At 46.0% G+C, this 21,992-nt stretch overlaps 1 protein-coding gene across 5 annotated transcripts in view; it reads right to left on the bottom strand.

The window, feature by feature from the left end:
• Positions 1-21,992, bottom strand: part of ELMO1 (engulfment and cell motility 1) — a 319,611-nt gene that overhangs the window by 281,624 nt on the left and 15,995 nt on the right. The window contains exon 1 of one of the 5 annotated variants that reach the window (XM_077302741.1): positions 1,507-1,525. The exons of 3 other annotated variants lie outside the window; for them this stretch is intronic. The gene's annotated coding sequence lies outside the window, so the exon portion shown is untranslated. Of the gene's footprint in view, positions 1-1,261; positions 1,392-1,506; positions 1,526-21,992 lie in introns of those variants that run through there. One more of the 5 variants, XM_077302740.1, reaches the window with a different exon arrangement.

Here is a 21,992-nt window from a genome sequence, read left to right as displayed (position 1 = left end):
GGTTTGCAACAGTACCTTCTACTCAAGACGGCATACCTTTTAAATCTCAAGACATTCTTCCATGAGCTCCTAAGTAGGTCACCAACACAACCTTCGCTGTTAAATTCTTTCGGCCCGAAGTTAATGCTTTTTCAATGCCCTGTTGCTGAACGTTGGTTTATTCATAAATCCAGTCCCTTCCCCCTTCTCCAATGAAATGCTGTGGAAGTGAAATTGCTTTGTCTGGTTTTGCCAATCTCCATTGATTGCTCCCACGTCACCCTGGGAAGCCAACTGGGTCTCAGGAGGCAAAACATACCTTCTCTGCCCTGCTGATTGGCCATCTCCTAAAAGGCTGAAAATAATTCATTTTACCTACTTGGGGAAAAGTATGCGGTCCTTTAAGAATCAATAAGGGTTACCCTCTTCTTCAATGCTTTGTGGGAATACAAAATCCTGTAAGTGCAAGCACAGGACGTACCTTGGACTTGCTGCAGGAAGAAGTCGTAAATGTACGTTCCAAGGCTTGCTCTTGCCTTCTTTTGCAGGAAATATCTGCATTCTTCCAAAACACGAAGTATTCAAGGACAACCATTTGGAGAGAGTTGAGGGCGGAGGTAGAATTCTAGTCTTAGAATGTGGAATGCTAATTCCCCATTACAAAGTTCATATCCCTGTTTAATTCTCACACTCTTTTCCAAAGGAAGGAGAGAAACACAAAGGAGTGGGGTACATATTCTGGGGGCCATTCCATGGAAGCTCTTGAGCAATGGGTGACAGAGCCCTGGGCCCTGTAAAGATGAGGCCCCAGCACTCCTGCTTAAAGGGGGAAAAGAATCAAAGTGCAAGCTCCCATCACCACTGCGGTTCATAACCACCCAAGTCCAGAGCTCCTGCAGACAGCTTCCACTGGCATCTCCCAATCACTCTGCACAAGGTAAGAACCACCCCTTACTTAGCCTCAGCTGGACAGTAGTTCCAGCTGTGGGGGAAGTGATTTGGGGCCCCCCTACTAGACTTTTGACCAGGCCCCCAGAATCACTCAGGCCCCCCAAGGACCAATTCATGCATCAAGGAATCCAAACCTGATACCCACGGGTTTCCAGAGCAAGTGTGCACGTAACAGACTTTTTAAAAAATCTACATGGATTATGAGAATAAATTCAGAATGATCACTTTATCAATAAGACAACATAGGTCTCTAAAACCAAGCAACTCAGAAAACAATAAATTCTAGTTTAACTAACTCAATGAGCAATTGTTGCAGGTGGCGCAATCTTACTGTCTTGAAAATGAAGGCCACAGTCCAAGCATTCTTCTATGTCGTCAGTAGTTCATAGGTGTAAGCTTTTAGTCCTTCAAAATCCAAGCTAGCCTCTAGCTTCCAAGTTCTTAGGCCAGTTATAGTTTTGGGTCCACCTGAGACAGGTCATGACAGTGAACCAAATCATAACAAATCCTGGCTAGAATCCTTTAGAAATTACCTCACCTCTAAAATTCCCTCCCTCCTATCCTGTGGCTACTCACCAGTTCTCATGCAGAGCCATTTCTCCCATTCCACACTTGACTCTGAAGGGGATAAGAGGCCTGTGGCTTACAAGGGCCCCATTACTAACACCTGCAAGAGGAATCAGTGAGAGATGGTGCAAAATTAACCCTTGAGAGAAGAACTTAGAGGTGCTTTGCCTGATACCATGTTTCACCTCTGAAATCCTGCCTTGACATGTATGCCCATACATTTACACACCCGTTGTCAAAGGGCAGGAAGGGACTTCATCAACAGAGAATTATGTTTTGTTTTTCATTTGAAGATCAAAACAAAATTGCATAACGGTCTGAAGGTGAACCATGTGCTCAACTTCCCCATAAAATATATTGTGGACAGGAAATGTCCTTTGAAGGCAGATATCAAAGAATCAAAGTCAGTTAAACATTCAGGGCACTACTCTTTGTTTTAGGATTAAAGTCAAGCTTGTTTCCTACCCCCTGCTCTCAGGAGGGACAAGGCATATGTATAACATGCTGTAATAAGATCTCCTCTGAGCATTGTGGCGTCATAAGGAAACTTGTTTGCAGTGTAATTCTTCTTCAAAACTCTACAGCTGTTCTCAGGGGAGATGCAAAGCATGCTGCAAAGTGATATCTCAACGAAGGTCCCTAGAGCTCTGTGCTTAACTGGTCTTATACAAAAACTGATGCTCACTGACAAACGAAAGTACTGAAATCAAGGGGCTTCCCGAGGAACCAAAGGTCTGGAATTCAGTACCACTGCAGCCAAGAACCACAACTGCTCAGAGAGTCTGAAAATATAACCTTTGTAATACCTGTGCACTCAACATGGTTAGGCCATTACTGGGCTCACCAGGAAATTCTGCTCACAGCCCTGAGCAATCAGATTATTACTGGGGGTGGGATGTAAAAGCTGGGACCTTTTCCTAACTAGCAGTCAATGGCATGAAGCTTTTTCTCCTAACACATAGGTCAGTATTTGAGCACACAGCAAGCCAACTGGGGCATGGGGCAGAGGAACAGGCTGTGCCTCTTCACACCTAGTTGTAAGGGAAGAGACCATCTTCACAGTTGCAGCCACTTTGATGCTTGCAAATTGAAGCTTCACTTAGAATCGCAGAACCACAGAGTTGGAAGATGAAGCTCCATATAGGCCATCTAGTCCAAACCCATGTTCAATGCAGGATCCGCCTCAAGCATCCATGATGAGTAGCCGCTGCTTGAAGACTGTCAGTTGAACTGCATCTTGTTCTCAGTGCCCAGTTTTCCGGCATATTCAACTTTTATCTTCTAGGGTGTTCACTCTTCCTCCCAATTTGGTGTGATCTACAAATTTAATGAGGAGTCCCTCTACCCCCTCACTCAGATCATTAATAAAAATGCTGAAAAGTACCAGACCCAGTACCGAGCCCTGTCACCCCACTGCTCACCTCCCTCCAATCTGATAAAACACCATTGTTCTTTGGGTGTTCTCTAACTATCCTTATCCATGGTTCCTCTATATATTTATGAAACAGCCTGGGGTGTGAGTGTGTGTGTGTGTGTGTGTGTGTGTGTGGAACGTGTCCGGCTGTCCAAGTTGGAATAGGCCAGTCAGGGTGCAGCCAGCTGATTAGCCCTGCCCCTGCAGCTCCCGCCCTCTGTCCCTGGACTCTAGCTTCTTTGCTCTCAGACGTGCCTCAGTGCCTGGAGCCAGCAGCAGGTAAAGGGAGAGAGTCCTGGGCAAAGGGTCCTGGTGGAGGGCCTGCTATCGAGGGCCACTTGGCCTACTAGGCTGGGCCTGCTAACGAGGGCCTCTTGGCCTGCTAAGCAGGGCCTGCTAAGGAGCTCTCTCCCAGCCCTGCTAACGACTTGGCCAGCCTCCACCCGGCCCACTTGATCTGGCTGCGAGCTGCGTCCCAAAGCCACCTTAAGCTGCCTGGCCAGGGGCCAGGGGAGGGGATCCTTGCAAGGCCCATTCTTAGGAACGGGCTTTGAACCTAGTTTAAAAATAATAAGCCCATAACTTGTTCAAAGGAGGAAACCAATTCTCTTCCCTGCAACAGAGATCAGATTCACTGGCCTGTAGTTTCCTGGGTCATCTCTCCTTCCTTTGTTGAAGATTGGGATCACATTTGTTCTCCTCCAGACTTCTGGCACATCCCCAGTCAAGCAAGAGGTCCTGAAGAAGGTTCTTATTTATTTACTCCATTTATACCCTGCCTTTCTTTTCAGCATGGATCCAACGCAGCTTACATCATTCTCCTCTTCTATTTCATCCTCCTAACAACTTTGCAAAGTAAGTTAGCCTGAGACTATGTGACTAGTCCAAAGTCACCCAGCAAGCTTCCACGGCAGAGCAGAAATTTGGACCCTGATGTCCTCGATCCTAGTCTGATACTCTGACCAGTATTCCACATTGTCTTGGGCCTCACTTGCTTTATTACCTGCGGGACCGCTTGGTTGCTTATGCCCCCCGCAGGGCACTCCGCTCTGCGGGTATGAATTTACTGGTTGTCCCGGGCCCACGGGATGCTCGCCTGGCCTCGACCCGGGCCAGGGCCTTTTCAGTCCTGGCCCCAACCTGGTGGAACGAGCTCCCAGAAGAGCTAAGGGCCCTGCAGGATCTACCAGCTTTCCGCAGGGCCTGTAAGACGGAGCTCTTCCGCCAGGCATATGGTTGAGGCCAGGGCAGCTCTCCCACTAATCCATCAGAGGATCCCCTCCAATATTGAGATCTCTAACACCGAGATCATGGTTAGATGTATTGTATTGGTGCCACCCTCTTCTGAACATTATTCTCTCCACCAGGCTGAACTAAGATCAGAATTGTGACCACCGCCGCTATATGTTATGTGATATGTTATATGTAACTTTTAATTGGGGTTTTTATGGGGATTTTATTGTGTTTTAACTATTTATGTTGTAAACCGCCCTGAGACCTATTGGGAGAAGGGCGGTCTAAAAATTAAATAATAAAAATAATAATTACTTAATTGCTCATAAGGGTTTTGCAATTCTCGGGGTCCTTCCTGACATGCAAGAGCTCCCTGGCCTTCTAACATGTACAGCGCAACATCTCCACAAATGTTTAATGCTGCTGTTCCGAAGGGATCCAGCCAAACTAAGGGAGAAGTTGTGTCTCCTTGGAGTCTTCCCCAAAACATCTGGCAGGCCATGATTCGAAACAGAACAGTAGACAGCAGCAGACTCTAGGGCCTGATCGAGCAGAGGACCCCAGGGCCTGATCTCCTACAGCCTGCATGTTACCAGAGGTGCAAAGTCAAAGGAGTCAAAGGCACCCATGCTGTTGATGCTAACATTTCAATCTGCCTACCTCCTGGGACTCCAGCTGCTTTTCGAACTTGTTTTTTTTTTTAAGGCAATACTTGTACCATTCTCAGGCTAGCATTTTTCTTCCCTGCAGCACCAAACATATACATCTTCCACGTTATAATTCACAGTTTCTCATTCCGCTGATTCCGGACAATGTGCTATTATGCTAAATGTCACAAGTTTATATATAAAGATCAGAAGCCAAATCATTTAGATGCATGTTTGGCATACTTCTCGGAGCTCAGCACATTTGACTTTTAAAGGCAATGTAGGTGGGAGTCGAGAAGGCTGCATTTATTATGAAACGTATAACACACCATTCATATCAGGAGACTGCCAAACTGCCTGCTCTGCTAGCTTTTCATTGGAAGAGGAAACATCCACCAAAAACTCAACAGTTGTGGATGTGGGGGGGGGGACCTTTTCCCACATCCTTCTGTTGGTTTACACCAGGGGTAGTCAAACTGCGGCTCTCCAGATGTCCATGGACTACAATTCCCAGGAGCCCCTGCCAGCATTCGCTGGCGAATGCTGGCAAGGGCTCCTGGGAATTGTAGTCCATGGACATCTGGAGGGCCGCAGTTTGACTACCCCTGGTTTACACATTGATAAATAATGGTAGTCCTGAACTCTTTCCCTTCTATGTGAACAGTAGCAAAGGCATTCAGGAAATTCATGCTCACTCATTTCCAGAAACGACACGCCAGCCTCTCCCAGCTGGATTTCACACCAGCTAATGTACTGCCCCCTAAGAGTTCATACTAAACATTGGCTCCATTCAGATGTTCTGAACAAACTTGTAGAAGGTTTTCTCAACCAGGGTTTTGTGAAATCCTAGGGTTTCTTGATGGCCCTGGAAGGGTTTCCCAAATGGCGGGATTTGTCAGGAGGGGAGAGAGAACTGAGGCACCCGCAGGCCACTCGCTGTCCATCAAACCGGATGAACTGAAAACAGCAGAGGCTGAGTTAGACAGAGACATCAGAGTGTGAATTCGTCCCCTGTGTCCCTCCCCTTGCGAAGGATAAAAGGTCACCTTCACCCTGATTTCATCCTCCCAACAACCGTAAAATCAGTGAGCGACTGAGAGCTGTGATGTCCATGTGTTTTGCATCTCTCAAACCATCCTTTAACAGGTTTGCGCGATACATTGTCCAAAACCTTCCTAAGGATCAAAGCAGCAGTTTATTTATTTATTTATATACCGCCCTCCCCAGAGGCTCAGGTTTATATTCTAAAATTAAGTCTTCCTATTAGTCAATGTGCTTGTCAGATTTCCAAGGAAACATTCTGATTAAAATCAACAAGTAACAAAATAGGGCCCTACTACTACTACTACTACTACTACTACTACTACTACTATCCATCCCAAGCTGCTGCTACATGCTTATGATTTACCTACAAGTAGCATGTTCTGCTTCCTACCAAATCAGTCTATTGAACAGGGACCAGAAATTGACTGCAGAATTGACTGCCTGGTAGATCCTTGGGACCCTCCCTTCGCCAAGCCCTTCCGACCTCAGGTGCCAACTCTAAAATCTCCAGGTCTTTCCCAAACCTGAGCAGGCAACCCTACAGTAAATGAAGCCAGTGAGAAGTGACCTGAGGATTCTTCATTTTGCTAGATTTCACTGGGGCACCAATTCGTAGCCAACCAGCCAGTTCAAAGAATGCAGGGTTATTCGTTCACACATCCAAAGGAAAACCGTTCAGCCACAACTTCCTTGCTGCCTCCTTATCTCTAGAATCAACAGAAGCACTGGTGGAGAATCTTAATCCAGCATTTAGTCGGTGGCAAATGACCTCTTAAACTCTCAGCAAGGTGCTATTTTTAAGCAACCTCAAAACCCTATTAGAAGCAGTGTCGGGCTGGAAATCCCAGAATGGGCTACCACACTGCCCTGCAAAGCAGACAGATTACATATTAAAAAGACAAAAATAAATGAGTTTGCCTCACATTACCTTAGAGCTCCGTGCAAGGTAAATCTGATTTAATTAAAGGGATTTTAAAAACAGTCCCTTACAGTTCCAGCGGCAAAATATTACAGACCTCTTGTGCAGAGTGAAAGCAGAAAAGCTGGAATTAGCGTTTGAGTTATTTAGAGCACCAAGGTGTAAAAATTCTTTAATCCCTCAAACCAGAGGTAGCCAAACAGCGGCTCTCCAGAAGTCCATGGACTACAATTACCATGAGTCCCTGCCAGCAGCAGAGAGCCACAATTTGGCCACCCCTGCTCTAGACAGTGTAACAGAGCACTATAAAGGAAAAAATATAACCAACTGCACCATTTCAACCATCGGTAAATTATACCCAAACCTTCAGATGGTTTAGCCCAGATGGCAGAAGCAATACCGACCTTGAAAACGGGCCATAAATAATTTGAACTGGCGGCCAATGCAGACTTATCTTGGGTCCCAATTCAAGATGCTGCCTTATACATTTCTTTTATTGTCATTAGGATTATTTACTTTATTTAAATCCCACCTTTCACCTCAGTGAGGAACCACAAGAACTTACATAGTTCTCGTCTCCATTTTATCTTCAGATCCTTGTGAGGTATATTAGGCCAGTGGTCCCCAACCTTTTTTCGGCTGGGGACCGGCAGGGCAATTGCCCCAATTGCTGCACGCATGCGCGCTGCGCACTCAAAATCACGCATGCGCGGAAGTGCTGCGCATGCGTGATTTTGGCTGCGCAGTGCGCATGTGTGCATGCACGAGCCGGCTGCGCATGCATGATGCATGGCGCGGCCCTTATTCCCTCTCCCCCCTCCTGCAGTAAGAAGCTTCCCGGGCCGCAAGCTTGCAACCTGGGAAGTTTTTTACTGCAGGGGGGGGGGCGGGGAGAGGGAACCGTGGCCCAGCGCCCTGGCCTTTGCGGCCCGGCACCGGGCTGCGGACCGCAGGTTGGGGACCACTTTATTAGGCCATAAAAGAATGCCTGGCCCAAGTCACCCATTAAGCCTCCAGGTCAGTGTGGGGATTCAAACTGGAATTCCCTAGATCCTTGACCAGTCTTTCTCAATGCTTTTTATTATATATGATTTATTTATTTATTTAGATTTTTATACCACGATTCCATACAGCTCTGGGTGGTTTATATAGAACATCACGGGATAATTACATAGAACATTATAACAATATAACAACAATCCTAACATGTTAACCAGAACAATATTTTAACAAAAATAGGAACATTGACACCTCCAGAACCCCAGAAGTAGCATGAATATGGTTGGGAAACATAATTCCACCTGTCCACCTGGGGCCCCTAGCCTTCTTATCCCCTCCAGGGCCATCATTGGCCAGGACCATCCATTGGCTGGAGCAGGGGTAGTTAAACTGCGAATGCTGGCAGGGGCTCATGGGAGTTGTAGTCCATGGACATCTGGAGGGCCGCAGTTTGACTACCCCTGGACTGGAGCAAGGAGGAAACTGCTCCTCCTTTCTCTCCTGCCCTTGTCATTCTGCAGAGAAAATGGGTCAATTTCATCCCCTTATCCTTCTTGGTGCCAGCCCACCAAGCCAGATTAGATTCCCTGACCTCAGGAAAAATCTTTTCAGAGGTCAGAAGGGCCCGCAGGAAAAGAACGGATTGTGAGCAAGTATTGACTGTTCACAATTGATGTATCATAGGCATGACCGGCTCAATAACACCCGCTAGTCCTCCAGACACCCCCCCCCCCCATGATCTGAACCCAATCTGACCTAGGGGATCATGGTTAGAAGTCATTGTTATGTGAATGTTATAATACTGTTATCTTCAGTTATGAATCCCACTTTTATGATTGCTGTAGTTATGGTGTATTCTTCTTTTGTTTTATGTAAATTGCCCTGAGCCTTAATGAAAGGGTGGTATAGAAAATAAAATAAAGAGAGAAAGAGAGAAAGAGAGAAAGAGAGAAAGAGAGAAAGAGAGAAAGAGAGAAAGAAAGAAAGAAAGAAAGAAAGAAAGAAAGAAAGAAAGAAAGAAAGAAAGAAAGAAAGAAAGAAAGAAAGAAAGAAAGAACATGTCATGTATCTTCTATGCAGATAGATTCAAGTGGGTAGCCGTGTTGGTCTGAAGCAGCACAACAAAATAAATTCAGAATCCAGTGATACCTTTAAAACCAACAAAGATTCATTCAAGGCGTGAGCTCACACCTTGAATAAGTCTTTGTTGGTCTTAAAAGTGCCACTGGACTCTGATGTTTTGTTGTGCTGCTTCCGTGCAGAGACATCCAGATGCACACCGATGGCTTCACCGATTCTGAACGAGGCCATTGGTCTATCCTGACCAAGAGAGTGGACCGTGACAGATCCTACTTCCTCCATGTAGCTGCATTCCAAAGGTTGGTCACTGTACAACAACTTCTTAGTGCCTGAACCAACCTTGCATCAGCATTTGAATGGATAACAGGAAATGAACACATAAATTATGCTAACTGTAAAGAAAAGCTATATTCTCTACCAATGGAAGCTTTCCTCCTCTTTCAGTCCACCCTTTCCTCCACAATGCACATTAATAGACTCTACCCAACTATATTCCAAGACTACGAAGGCTATGAAGCTGGTAGATTCTTCTGCAAGGAGAATCAATGGGGAAGAGACATGCAAAGGAACAAGTCTGAAATGCGTACAAAGGTAACACGGAAGACTAGAGACCTACTGGGAACAGAATTTGGGAGTCTAAGAGCAAGAATGTAAATGGGATAAGTGTGCTCTGAATTAACCAAAGACATCCATTCAAAAGCCGCAGCATAATTTGAACACGAACAAAAGGACATTAAAAGCCTACTTGGAACAAGTTCATTAAAATCACCAGAGTAACCTTTCATTCCCACCAATGTCCACTGATGTTGGAATCACAGCAGTAAGTTCTGATATGAAATCTGTAAAAACTAAAAGGCAGATTCACAAGCTTCTCCTGGCTGACCCTCCTCCTCCTGAGGCAGAGCAGTGGGCATATGCAGCCCTACAAGCACACACACAACTTCACGCATGATGTGGGCACACTGCTGCTTCATGTTCTCTCTACCCCCCCCCCAAAAAAAACACACACACACAGACTGTTTTTTCCACGAGGAACAACTGCAAAAGACAGGCTGCTGCATCAAGTCCCCGCTTCATTCATTACATTATAAGCATGGTGGAAATGGACCCATACACTAGGGCTGAATCTGCATGGAGCTTTTATTCTAATCCCAAGTCGAAACAGTCCCTTACCATCTCCACTGAATGCTATTTCCATTTTGATTTTGTCCGATTTAAATTTTCCCTCTGCAACAAACATGACTGACCCAGAGTGTCCCTACCCTTTCCCTGCAATATCCTAGAGTGGATATAACCTTCAGTATTTGAAAAATCCGCATGAGAAAGCAAGTAGATCTCTGCCTGTTCTGAAATTGCTGCTGAGCTAGAGAAGCCCTGATTGGCCAGGGCATCAGTTCCTCGTTCCCAGGCTGTAAGCTTGCCTTAAAGGGGAAGCTCTAACTTCTCTTGGCAGAAGCTCCAGAAGCCCTAACTTCTCTCAGCAGATATTTGCCTTGTTTTTTTTCTCCCTCCTCTGCTGTCTCAAATAGTCTTCCCCCCACCTTCAAGATAAGAATGAAAGAGGCTCCTGCTGCGCTTGGCTTTTCCCCACTCCCCTTCTGAGCTTCCCTAACCATGTGCAGAACACTTTTCTGTTTTAAATGGATAGAGGAAGACCCGAGTTCAAATCTATCTGGATTCAGCAGGATTCACAATGGAATAAACAAAGTAAGTGCAGATTCAGCCTAGTTGTCCACTGTGAAAAGAGTTAGACTGGGCAATCACATGAACTAACTCTTAGAACGCCTCCTCCTTCAAACACTGTAAGGCTTACTTCCACATCACACGTGGCAAGGACGTTTTAATGCAAGAACTTCAGGCATTCGGGTCAATAAGGAACCCAGCCAATAGAAACCTTCCTTGGAGTCCCTTTTCTGTGTACACCCATCTTGGGGTGTTTGGTGGGTGATCATCAAAGAGGGGGCTTTTATTGTGGTGGTTTTTAACTCTCCTTAGGGATGTTAAATTGACGCCATCCCTGTTCTGGCACCAGACAAGGCCAGTCTTTTGACTGAGTTTTTCATATATATAAATCCACTCCTTTGAAGTTTTGCTGCTTTATTGGTAAGTGTGTGTGTTTTTGTTGACATTATAAGCCACTTGGAAGCAATGTCATATGGAAGCAATTCTAATCAACCACAAGGCATCTTTATGCACTCTGTTGAAGACACAAGTGGCTGAGATTTTGTTGGTTTTGTCACATTAATGCACAAAAGAACACAATTAGGATTTCTGGGTGTGAAATGCCCCTCCCCCAGATCCCATCTCCCTAAAGAAATGTGCTTCAGAGTGGTGACAATTCTTATACCACAATGCTACAACAAACACAAAAATACATGTACCTCTAAAACTCTGGGAAATGGTAGAGGACAAGAAGGCCTGGAGGATCATTGTCCATGGGGTCACGATGGGTCGGACACGACTTCACAACTAACAACAACAACCTCTAAAACATCTCATTTCTGCCCAGACGTTAAAAGCATTGAAGGTCTATCATGAACGAAAACAGTAACCCCAACGTTTGCCATGTCAGAACACAGAAAGGCAAAACTATTGGGGGGGGGGGGAGTTGATATTTTTATTTTTATATAAAAGAAGTTGTGCACAGCCAACATCAGAAGAGAAAGAAGGGGTGGGGGAATCAAGTTTCCCCTATCACAAGGACTCCGGAGCTGAGATTATAAAGCAAAAATGGGCCTCTCACATTGGCAAGGAAGGAAAACTATTAAGAGGTGCAGCTAGATTTGAGTCCATTAGCACTTCAGAGAGCCAAGATGTCCTACTGTGAACTAATATAGCTACCCTCTAAAACTCAAGAGGAGCAGAAATATTTGACAGGAGACGGGTTAAAAGCCCCCCCCCCCCCCAATCCTTCTTGTCTGCTTCAAACGAACTTCTGAAAAATGTGCTTTTGCAACATAGATGGTGTTTTCAGACTAATACTAATCACAGCTGCGGTAGAAGCTGTCAATTTGGCCTCTGAGCCCTAAAAAATAAATAAAATAAAATAAACCCACAATATTCTGGGTTCAGCCAAATAACTGCAGGCCAAGTTTGGAGCTTCTGCACAAATCTTCAAGCAGACTGTTGCTGTGAAGCTTTCCCAAGCAGAACTATTCTTCTGTTTAAAAACACTTCAAAATTTGGCTTGGCACAACTTCCTGGGAAACCGGCTCGCCCCCTTCGATAACCCCTCCACTTGGCGTTCACCAGCAGAACCAGTTAAGCGAAAGGCACACGCTCTGCCGTGCTGGCAAACCCTGAAGCGATGCTGGAACAGACGGACTTTAGTAGAAGCACATTTTCTTCTTCTTTTAAATGAAGCGATTGCTTCCAACTAGCCTCACTCACAGCTGTATTTCATTCATTATAGGTAAAGGTATCTCCTGTTCAAGCACCGAGTCATGTCTGACCCTTGGGGACCCTTGGCAGACTCAATACGGGGTGGTTTGCCAGTGCTTTCCCCAGTCTTTACCGTTTACCCCCCAGCAAGCTGGGTACTCATTTTACCGACCTCGGAAGGATGGAAGGCTGAGTCAACCTTGAGCCAGCTGCTGGGATCGAACTCCCAGCCTCATGGGCAGAGCTTCAGACTGCATGTCTGCTGCCTTGCCACTCTGCGCCGCAAGAGGCTCTTTCATTCATTATACAGGAAGTTTAAAAAATGAAGCAGAGAGTATTTGTTCTCCCTGACAGCCAGAGAAGCCATTCCATCCTCATGCGTGCCCCTATGATCAGCGATATTCGACCCATCGCTGGAAACAAAGCCTCTCGCACAAGTACCTGACAAGAGTTGTTATCACCAACCCCAGAAACACGGCACCCCACTCTTCTGTGAGGAGCAACCGAGTAGGGGAATAAGAACAGTTGGTTTTTTTACCCTGCTTCTCACTACCCGAAAGAATCTCCAAGCAGCTTACAATAGCCTTCCCTTCCTCTCCCTCAATAGGCACCCTGAGAGATAGGTGAGGCTGAGAGAGCTCTGACAGGCCTGCTCAGTGAGAACAGTTCTAACAGGACTGTGACTAGCCCAAAGTCCCCCAGCTGGCTGCATTTGGAGGAGGAGTGGGGAATGGAACCTGGCTAGCCAAGTGGGTTACAGCCCTGCATACACTTAAGATGCAGTTTCCATGGTATTGTAGAGAATGCATCTTAACAGAACAGTCAGCAATAGTTGATTCTGCCCAGGCTCAGCACAGTCCTCTCTCCTGTTTCTGTCTATGATGATGATGAAATAATATTCCTTTTGGCAGACGTTTCCCCTCCTGTCACTTTCATGGCTGCTAATTTCATTTCCTCATCCATCATTATTAGGAAACGGTTTGTTTCAGGTGTGGCTGAGGAATCCTTATTTTAGTTAACGTATAATTCTTTTATTCCACTTGATCTATTGTATTCTGCACTTAGCATGCAATTTTCTTGCAACTTTGTTGTGATCACTTGCTTATATTGTGTGTGTTTGCGTATATATTTCTTATCTTACTGTTTTGTTTCATTTGGTTTCTGCATGGTGATGGCCTTGGCTTCAACAATAAGTTCAAATTCAACTCAATACAGTATTCCTCTCTCTCTCTCTCTCTCTCTCTCGTTCTGTCTCCCCAAGTCCCAAGTGCCAACCCAGCTTATCTTCTAAGATTCAATTTGATCAGGCTAGCATGAACTCTTGTGCAACATTTGCAAGGTGTACACTTGAGTTTATGTGACTTCGTTACACACTGGGCTCTTCCCTGTGCACCCTCCTAAACTCATGGCCAAGAATTCCCTGCCAATTTAAGCCTTCCTCGTCTGCCATCCCATAAGAAAGCAGCATGGTCTCGGGCTCCTGCATCTGCTTAGATCCTCTTACATTAATGAATCTCGGTGACTTCTTTTCTCACACTGCAGGCAAAACCAGCAGTAACTGCTTCAAAAATTGCAAAGGGCCGCAAGCTCAGAAGCGCTCCTGCACAGCGCGAATTCTTTTGGCTGCATGTTGTCTGGAAGGGGTGGTTTCTGTTGCTCGACAGAAGACCCCCCTGCTGTGTTAATGGTCTCGAACAGGCCCAGCTGTCAATCCCCTCTGTGCTGGGCATCTGCTCCGGGGATGTCTTCATCAGTTTGGATGCTGCTGCTACCAGATCTGCTTTGTGAGAGAAGGTGGGCTTCCCAACTTGGCTGGTCAAGTTGTATTGGGAGGGGAACGAGATTAGGGGGAGCTCATCTCCAAGCAACTGTTTCCCATGCCAAGGAACCAATGCTTCCTGTTCTCCTGAATATCAGGGAAGCGGCACGACGGCTGCTGTTTGGTCATAACCAGTATTACTTCTTTATTTATCGTATGGCATATGGAGTGTAGGCGGGAGCCAGGCAAAGGACGTTTGGAGGTCATTTGCCATTTCCTGCCTCCGTGTCATGACCCCTGGTGTTCCTGGGAGGAACTGCCACCCAAATCCTTGGAGGTCTCCCATCCAAATCCTAGCCAGGGTCAGCCCTGCTTAGCGTTTGAGATCTGATGGGGTTGGGCTTATATGGGCTATGCTGGTCAGGACATCATAATCAGTGCAGTGTTCTGAATTACTTGCGTTGCTGAATGGACAACAGCAACCATCACGTAGAAAACATCACTCACTAAATATATCCAGTGCTGCCATCAGGGGGTTTAAAGGGCAGTCCCACATCATCATGAACGTCTAAAAGCAGGGGTGGGCTAACTGCAGCCCTCCAGATGTCCATAGACTACAATGCCCATGAGCCCCAGCCTGCGCATTTGCAGGCAGAGGCTCATGGGAAATGTAGTCCATGGACATCTGGAGGGCCACAGTTTGCCCACCCGTGGTCTAAAGAAAGCTCTCTAAACTGTTCGCAGACCAGAACATAAGCTCATTTTATATACTGTGTTTTATCAGTATCAGCTGTCAATTGTTTTTATAGAACTTTAAATTGTGCTTATTTTTCTGGCAAAAAAAATACACAATTAAGTGTTTTTTTTTAATTTCTTATACTGGACGATTTCAGAATAGGGGGGCAGGCTGCATGATTTAATGCTACCTCGTGGCTTTCAAAGGCCTCCTTGCACATGGGCATAAAAGTCTGCACTTTGCCTCCTACACTAGTTTTCCATGTACAAGAAGTCATTCGACGGGGGGGGGGGGGTCCCATTCAATTATGCAAAGCCCTGCTTGCCATTTTCAATGGTCCAGTCCATGAACATTTTTACTGCCTCATTTTTTTGTGCATTTGAGCTGGACCTAGAGGCAGAAGAGAAAGAAACGCAATCCCCCCGAAAATTTTCCCCTGACTAGCAGAAGAAAAAACACACAGAAGAAGAGTTGGTTCTTATATGCCGCTTTTCTCTTCCAGATGAGAAGTCTGCACTCCTAACCACTACACCAAGCTGGCTCTCCAATAGGCAAGACTATTTCAAGAAGCTCACCGAAAGATTCCAGGGCACATTTGCGCATGGGATTCTCAGAGTACACAAACTGTGAAACTGAAATCTGCACCAATATGGACACCCACAAAGAACGCTAAAAATAAAGGGAAAGCCTTGAGAGACCCTGAACTATTTTTATTTGCTTGCAAGAACTGCAAGGGCCGTCCAAAAAACAAAACCTTAAAATGTATCAACAGAAGGCGGGCTCGCTTGATGCAATGTAAAAGTCTGCTCTAGATTTTTCCCAAAATAAATACTTCCCTGTTCTCTGTGGTAGCTTAGCCTTCATCGTAGTGTCATAAGCATTAATTCCCAAAGAGTTCAATGTGATTTTTTCCCCTCGGAAGTATTTACTGGATTGTAACCTTAGTTCCATTATCTCAATTAATCTGCAGCCTCTGTAATTATTTTTTCAAGCAAAGCCGTCCCTTGGACTGCAAGGTGAACAAACCGGTCAGTCCTAGAGGAGATCAGCCCTGACTGCTCCTTAGAAGGACAGATCCTGAAGATGAAACTCAAAAACTTTGGCCACCTCATGAGAAGGAAGGACTCCCTGGAGAAGAGCCTAATGCTAGGAGCGATTGAGGGCAAAAGAAAAAGGGACAACAGAGAATGAGGTGGCTGGATGGAGTCGCTGAAGCAGTAGGTGCAAACTTAAATGGACTCTGGGGAATGGTAGAGGACAGGAAGGCCTGGAGGATCATTGTCCATGGGGTCGCAATGGGTCGGACACGACTTCACACCTAACAACAACAACCTTAGTGGTAGTTCCCTACAATTTACCATTCAAATGGAATGGTCTCAGCCACAGCTGCTTAGCTTTATTAATATTACTAGTTTCAAAGCCCCTTTATAAAAAGGGGTTTTGAAAGGGGAGAAGGCGTCAGACCGGCAGGGAGGGAACCCCCAGCAGCCGCGCTTTGCGCGACTGCTGGGGGTTCCCTCGGGCGGCGGTCTGACGCGGCGAGAGGCGCTTTGCGCCTCTCGCCACGTCAGTCCGGGAGCAACTGCGAGCCGCGCTGCGCGCGGCTCGCAGTTGCTCAGGCTGGGAATCGGAGGGACCAATCGGCAGGCATGAAGCGCCTGCCGATTGGTCCCTCCGATTGTCTGTCGTGAGGAAGGGTCCAACCCGGACCCTTCCTCATCACGGACAAAGCCCACCTCTAGGGGGCTTAACGAATTATATAGTCCGTGGCGCCCGTGGCGCCACGGGCTGTTTAAAGATAGTCTCAGATAGTCGAGACTCAACGGCTCAAGTCAAAAGTTCTATTGTCCCAACATAGTGGAGAGCCTTGCTCTACTGACATCCACCTCTTCTGTTCATCGACTCCACCTAATAGCAGAACAGGCTTTCTGGATCCAAACCAATAGCTCTTGGGGTGAATGCAACAGAATTAGGGTTAGATCTAGCTTCTAGCTTCTGCCGAATTTTATTTACTGCACTTTAACACATGCTCAATGAATATTAATGTTTTAACAAGGTAGAAAGGCTTAAGCAGGTGTTTAATGGAGATGCTTAGTCAGTTATTACTAAGCCCCTGGTATTTCAGAGACCTTAATGTATGTGAGGCTGGCGATGACTGCAGGCTGCATACAGAAATTTCCATTACCTCAATTCATGTGCAGCCTCTGTAATTATGTTTTTTTCAAGCAAAGCAATGCAGAATGAAGCACCAAACAGCATGTCAATCCCACTGCCCCTTGCAAGCTAAAAAGGGATCCTCCTGCATCACACCATTAGTTAACCAGATGCAACAGGGTTTGTAAAACAGAATGCTGCCTGTGTTCTTCATGCACAAGATTCACTGATACTTTTATAAAGCATCTGGGATCTCACCTTTCAATCATCCCCAGAAGCTGAGAGGTAAAAAGCCACCTACTGGGCACGCACCCTCAGCCTAATTACCTCACAGGGTTGTTGTGAGGGTAAAGCGGATGAAGAAGAGAACGGTAGTTGTGAATTTCCTGCATCCTGCAGGGGGTTGAACTAGATGACCCTGGGGGACCCTTCCAACTCTATGATTCTATGATATAAGCTGCTTTGGACCAACACTGGGGAGAAAGGAGGGGGGTCTCAAGTTAAGTTTGTGCCCTACCACTTCAAACCACAGGTGCATTTTGGAATGCCTTCTGGCCCAAAGTCACCGAAGGAAGTTTCCGCAACAGAGTGCAGGTTTAACCTCGGGCCACCCAGAGACTCACAGAACACCCTAACCGAGTCTTCCTTTTTACAACATTCTTCGGACTTCAAAAAAACCTAGAAGTGTCACAATCAGGCAGAATATGGCTGAGAGGCATAGATGTGGACACGCCCACCTTAGGCCCCTCCCCTTTCCACCTCCTCCAGGCCCATCATTGGCCATTTGGGAAGGAGGGATGAGTCAAGATGATCATATGTGGTCATATCACCTGATAAGGTTTTAACACGTTTAAAAAATATGTTAAAAATTAATTAACTTCCACCCATTCGGGAAACCTTTCTAGGACCTTCATGAAACCCTGGCTGAGAAAGCCTAGGCTATTTAAATGTCCATCTAAGAACCGCCTTTCCCAGTGCAAGGTTCCAGACCTTTGCTCCAGCATTTGCATACGGGAAATTTAATTGGATCTCCCCAGATTGCTGGTTGTGCCCCTGTGAGCTTAACCAAGCAGCAGACTATGTCTTGTATTGCCTCCTATACAATGATATTATTTGAATTAAGCTGAACACAATATTGACTCCTACCCATTTAGGAAACCCTTCTAGGACTGTCAAGAAACCTCAGGGTTTCACAGAACCCCAGCTGAGAAACCCTGCCCCAACCTCTATGCAACACTGGCTAGAAACTGTCAGGGCGTAGCTCCTCTTCAACTAGGTATTGACGAGCACAACATATAATCCAGTATGCCTTGCTTTTCAGCTGTACTCTGGTATGATCACTGAAAGGAGATGACTGTACTGTACCCCTAGGGAATCTAGACAAGAAGCAAGAGTTCTGTTTCTCCCTGTTATCACAGACTGTAGGGAACAACAGCTGTAATGCCAAAGACCCATCAGTGCTTAGAATATATTACTGATAATTAATAGTCTTGTACATTATATATTTTTATAGTTACATCCCATACCACTCATCAGACCGAAGTTCGGAGCATTATTCACAATTATAACTCACATCAATTTACATACACGTAAGCGGCATACAAAATCTTTGCAGTGGCTGCTACAGAAAATATTGAGGAACAATTACTCCACTGGCAAGAGTTGGCAAAGAAGTAATTTAATATGAGGCTTTGCTGGCATGCAACTGTCAAAAGTCAGGCAGAACATTTGAAAATCCTAGGAATACTCCAGAATCCTTGAAGAAAGATTACAGGAGAGAGATCTGAAGACAAGGTTTATACTGAAATGAGGAAATGACTGGGAGTCCGTAAATGATATTTTTAGATGATGCTGCAATTTTGCAACTGGTATTTTCCCTTGGCAACTATAAATTTCTCAATACTCAATACAGCGGTCATGTCCCTTTGTCCCCTATTTACTTTATAAGATTTTCCTCTTGCTCTTTGGTGCCCCAAAGCTGCACATTGGACTATGGGGGTACCCCCTCAGCTGACTCTTGAAATGAGTCCAATTACCTTATTACAGGGGGGACCAAACTATGGCTCTCCAGATGTCCATGGACTACAATCCCCATGAGCCCCTGCCAGACACGTTGTGGCAGGGGCTCATGGTAATTATAGTCCATGGACCTCTGGAGTGCCTCCATTTGACCATCCCTGCCTTACTATCACATGGCAGTCCTCCTGTCTTGCATTTACTGGAACCGTGGAGGACAAACTTATCTCTAGGTGATCCCCAGCACTGAACATGGCACGCCGGACTGAGACTCTCAAGTCTCAATACTCAACCAAGATTTAGCAAAGAAAAATTATTTACTTCATTTATAACCAGCTTTTTTACGCCAACGGCAGCCCAGAGCACCTTTTGCCATTTGTTACGCTTCCAATTTATCTTCCCACCGTACTCTGGTGTGTGCATTAAACAAAGAGCTTGCCATTAACCTGAGGTCCCCAGAAAGCTCCCATGGCAGAGGGCAGATTCATCCCTGGCTCTCCCAAACACTATCCCAGCGTTCCAACCTATAAACCAGCGGTAGTCAAACTGCGGCCTGCCAGATGTCCATGGACTACAATTCTCATGAGCCCCTGCCAGCATTCCCTGGCAGAGGCGCATGGGAACTGTAGTCCATGGACATCTGGAGGGCTGCAATTTGACTACCCCTGCTCTAAACCAGGGGTAGTCAAACTGCGGCCCGCCAGATGTCCATGGACTGCAATTCCCTTGAGCCCCTGCCAGCGTTTGCTGGCAAAGGCGCATGGGAATTGTAGTCCATGGACATGTGGAGGGCTGCAGTTTGACTACCCCTGCTCTAAACCATCCCATGGTGGCCATGAGTCTGCTAAAGCAAGAGGGCTCTCGAGTGGCAGAAAGGCAGCAGAAATGCTGGATGGTCTTTCGGTTGTAGGTTTGACAGGCGTGCATGCCTCATTTATCTTTTCCCCACCCATCCAAGACAAGAACTAGGCAAAACTGCCTGCACTCCAAGTGGGATTGTAAACAAACAAGCTAAACTCCGGTTAAAAAGAAATCTGAAAAGTAATTAATTAAAAGTCAGAGGCTCACTTATGGAAGGTCCCTTGGTATGAAGGGGCAGAACCAACAGTGCCCTTCCCCTTCTGCCCAAGTAGAGTGCTTAAAGTCAGGATTTCTGAACAAAGGGGAAAAGTTCTTGTTAAGCGACTGAAATTAACCTGGAAAATCCTCCATTTTCAAAGCTTTAATCTCACGATCAGCAGAAGACTGTTCCAAATAGAAACCACAGGAAATGCACAAAACGACAACAGAAGGAACCAATTGTGCCATCCCTTCCACAACATGTCATAAAAGGTCCTTGACTCAAAAGCGCTCCAGCTGGAGGTCGTGTTTGAGATGTACAGGCTCAGAACCGGGAAGAAGCACCTGCTCACCTCTTTGAGATGGCAGCTAACCCACCTGGGACCTCTGGTTCTCTTGAAAGCAATGCTTCTCGGGCTGCATTCACAGCAGCAGTCCTTAGTTCCCTTCAGACACCAGGACAACAAAAGCTGCCATGTACAGCAAAAAAGATGAGTGCTTTTTGTCAAGACTACTCAAACGCCTAATGCAAACATTTCCATAACCAGAAAAGGAAGTGGTTGTGGGGTGGAATACTGTTATTTCAGAAGCAAGACATCTACAAACCTTCTTTTTGTTCAACAAGAATTCCTCTTGCTAACAGGAAAATCAGAGTCCAGTAGCCCCTTTAAGACCAACAAAGATTTATTCAAGGCATGAGTTTTTGAGTGCACTCCTACTGCCAAAGGACAACTGAAGCTTAGAAAAGAGCTGCTTGCCTGAGGCGATTTATTTAAGACTTCTATCCCACCCTTCCTCCAAGAAGCTCATAAACTGGTCTCCTCTCTTCCCTTTTACCCTTAGAACAACCCTCTGAGGTGAATCAGGCTGTGAGTATGCCTGGCCTAGGATTCCCCCATGAGCTTCATGGCAGAGTCTCTGACGTGAGCCTAACATTACTACATGGCATCACTTAGACCAGGGGTAGTCAAACTGCGGCCCTCCAGATGTCCATGGACTACAATTCTCAGGAGCCCCCTGCCAGCGAATGCTGGCAGGGGGCTCCTGGGAATTGTAGTCCATGGACATCTGGAGGGCCGCAGTTTGACTACCCCTGACTTAGACTGTTCCTGCAGTCACTAAAAACTTCACAGCAGCAGTCATAAAGCTCCACAGAATTACATTACTTTCACAGAAAACCTCACAATTCGGGCGCAGAGCCAAATGTGCCACGCATTTTGTGAATCCGGAGAAAATGTGATTTCCCTCCTCCCCTGGAAGCTCAAAAGTCACATTTGCTTCCTCCAGTGTTTCCTGCCTCAAAAATGATGACATTTGAAATCCAACCAATGCCGTGTCTCTGACCTCCTCCCCTCTCCACTGTATTATAAAAATGTTTGAACATGGTTGCATTACAACGCAGTTCCAAAGTAGGACAAGCACAACACACACCGCCTCCCCATCTCTCCCTCCTCCAAGATTGACTGTTCAGCTGAACACTCTTTGTCAATTTCATTCAGGGAAAAAAGGAGCCTTGGTCAATTTCATGAAGAGAGATTAGGAATGTTTTTTTTTAATTTCATCTGGCAGCCTCCCATGGCTTTCTCCAAGTACCAAAGTACCCCCCTCCCCAAAAAAAGCTCCCTTTGTGTTACAATTAAGGAGCTTTCTAATATAATAACTGACGTTTAAAAAAAATGCACTAGAAGGGGGAGGCAATTGGTGGCACAGAATGCCTGACTGAAGTGGCACCCTTAAAACAAAACTGCAAGCAAGCGCAATTTTTCCCAAGCTATCTGAACTTGCATCACCTCCCAAAAAGGTGGGGGGGGGATTAGCCACACAGCATATGGAAAAGGGGAACACTTGGGCATTTTTCTCACAGCAGGGGAAGGCAGGGAGGAGGGAGGGAGGATGGCGATGAGGATGGTGTTATCATGCATGCTTGGATTTTTTTTTTAAGGAAGGGAGGCGAGGCAGGAGCCAGGAACACCAACTCTTCAGATGGACGTGTAAAACGCAAGCCACAAGTGGACTCCTGGGGGTTTTCACAGCCGCAGAGCAGCAGAAACCTC

Source organism: Paroedura picta, chromosome 11, assembly GCF_049243985.1.
Source record: "Paroedura picta isolate Pp20150507F chromosome 11, Ppicta_v3.0, whole genome shotgun sequence".
In the NCBI taxonomy this organism is placed as follows: Eukaryota; Metazoa; Chordata; class Lepidosauria; order Squamata; family Gekkonidae; genus Paroedura; species Paroedura picta.
The sequence above is the reverse complement of the archived record's forward strand: the minus strand, read 5'-3'. Positions and strand labels throughout refer to the sequence as shown.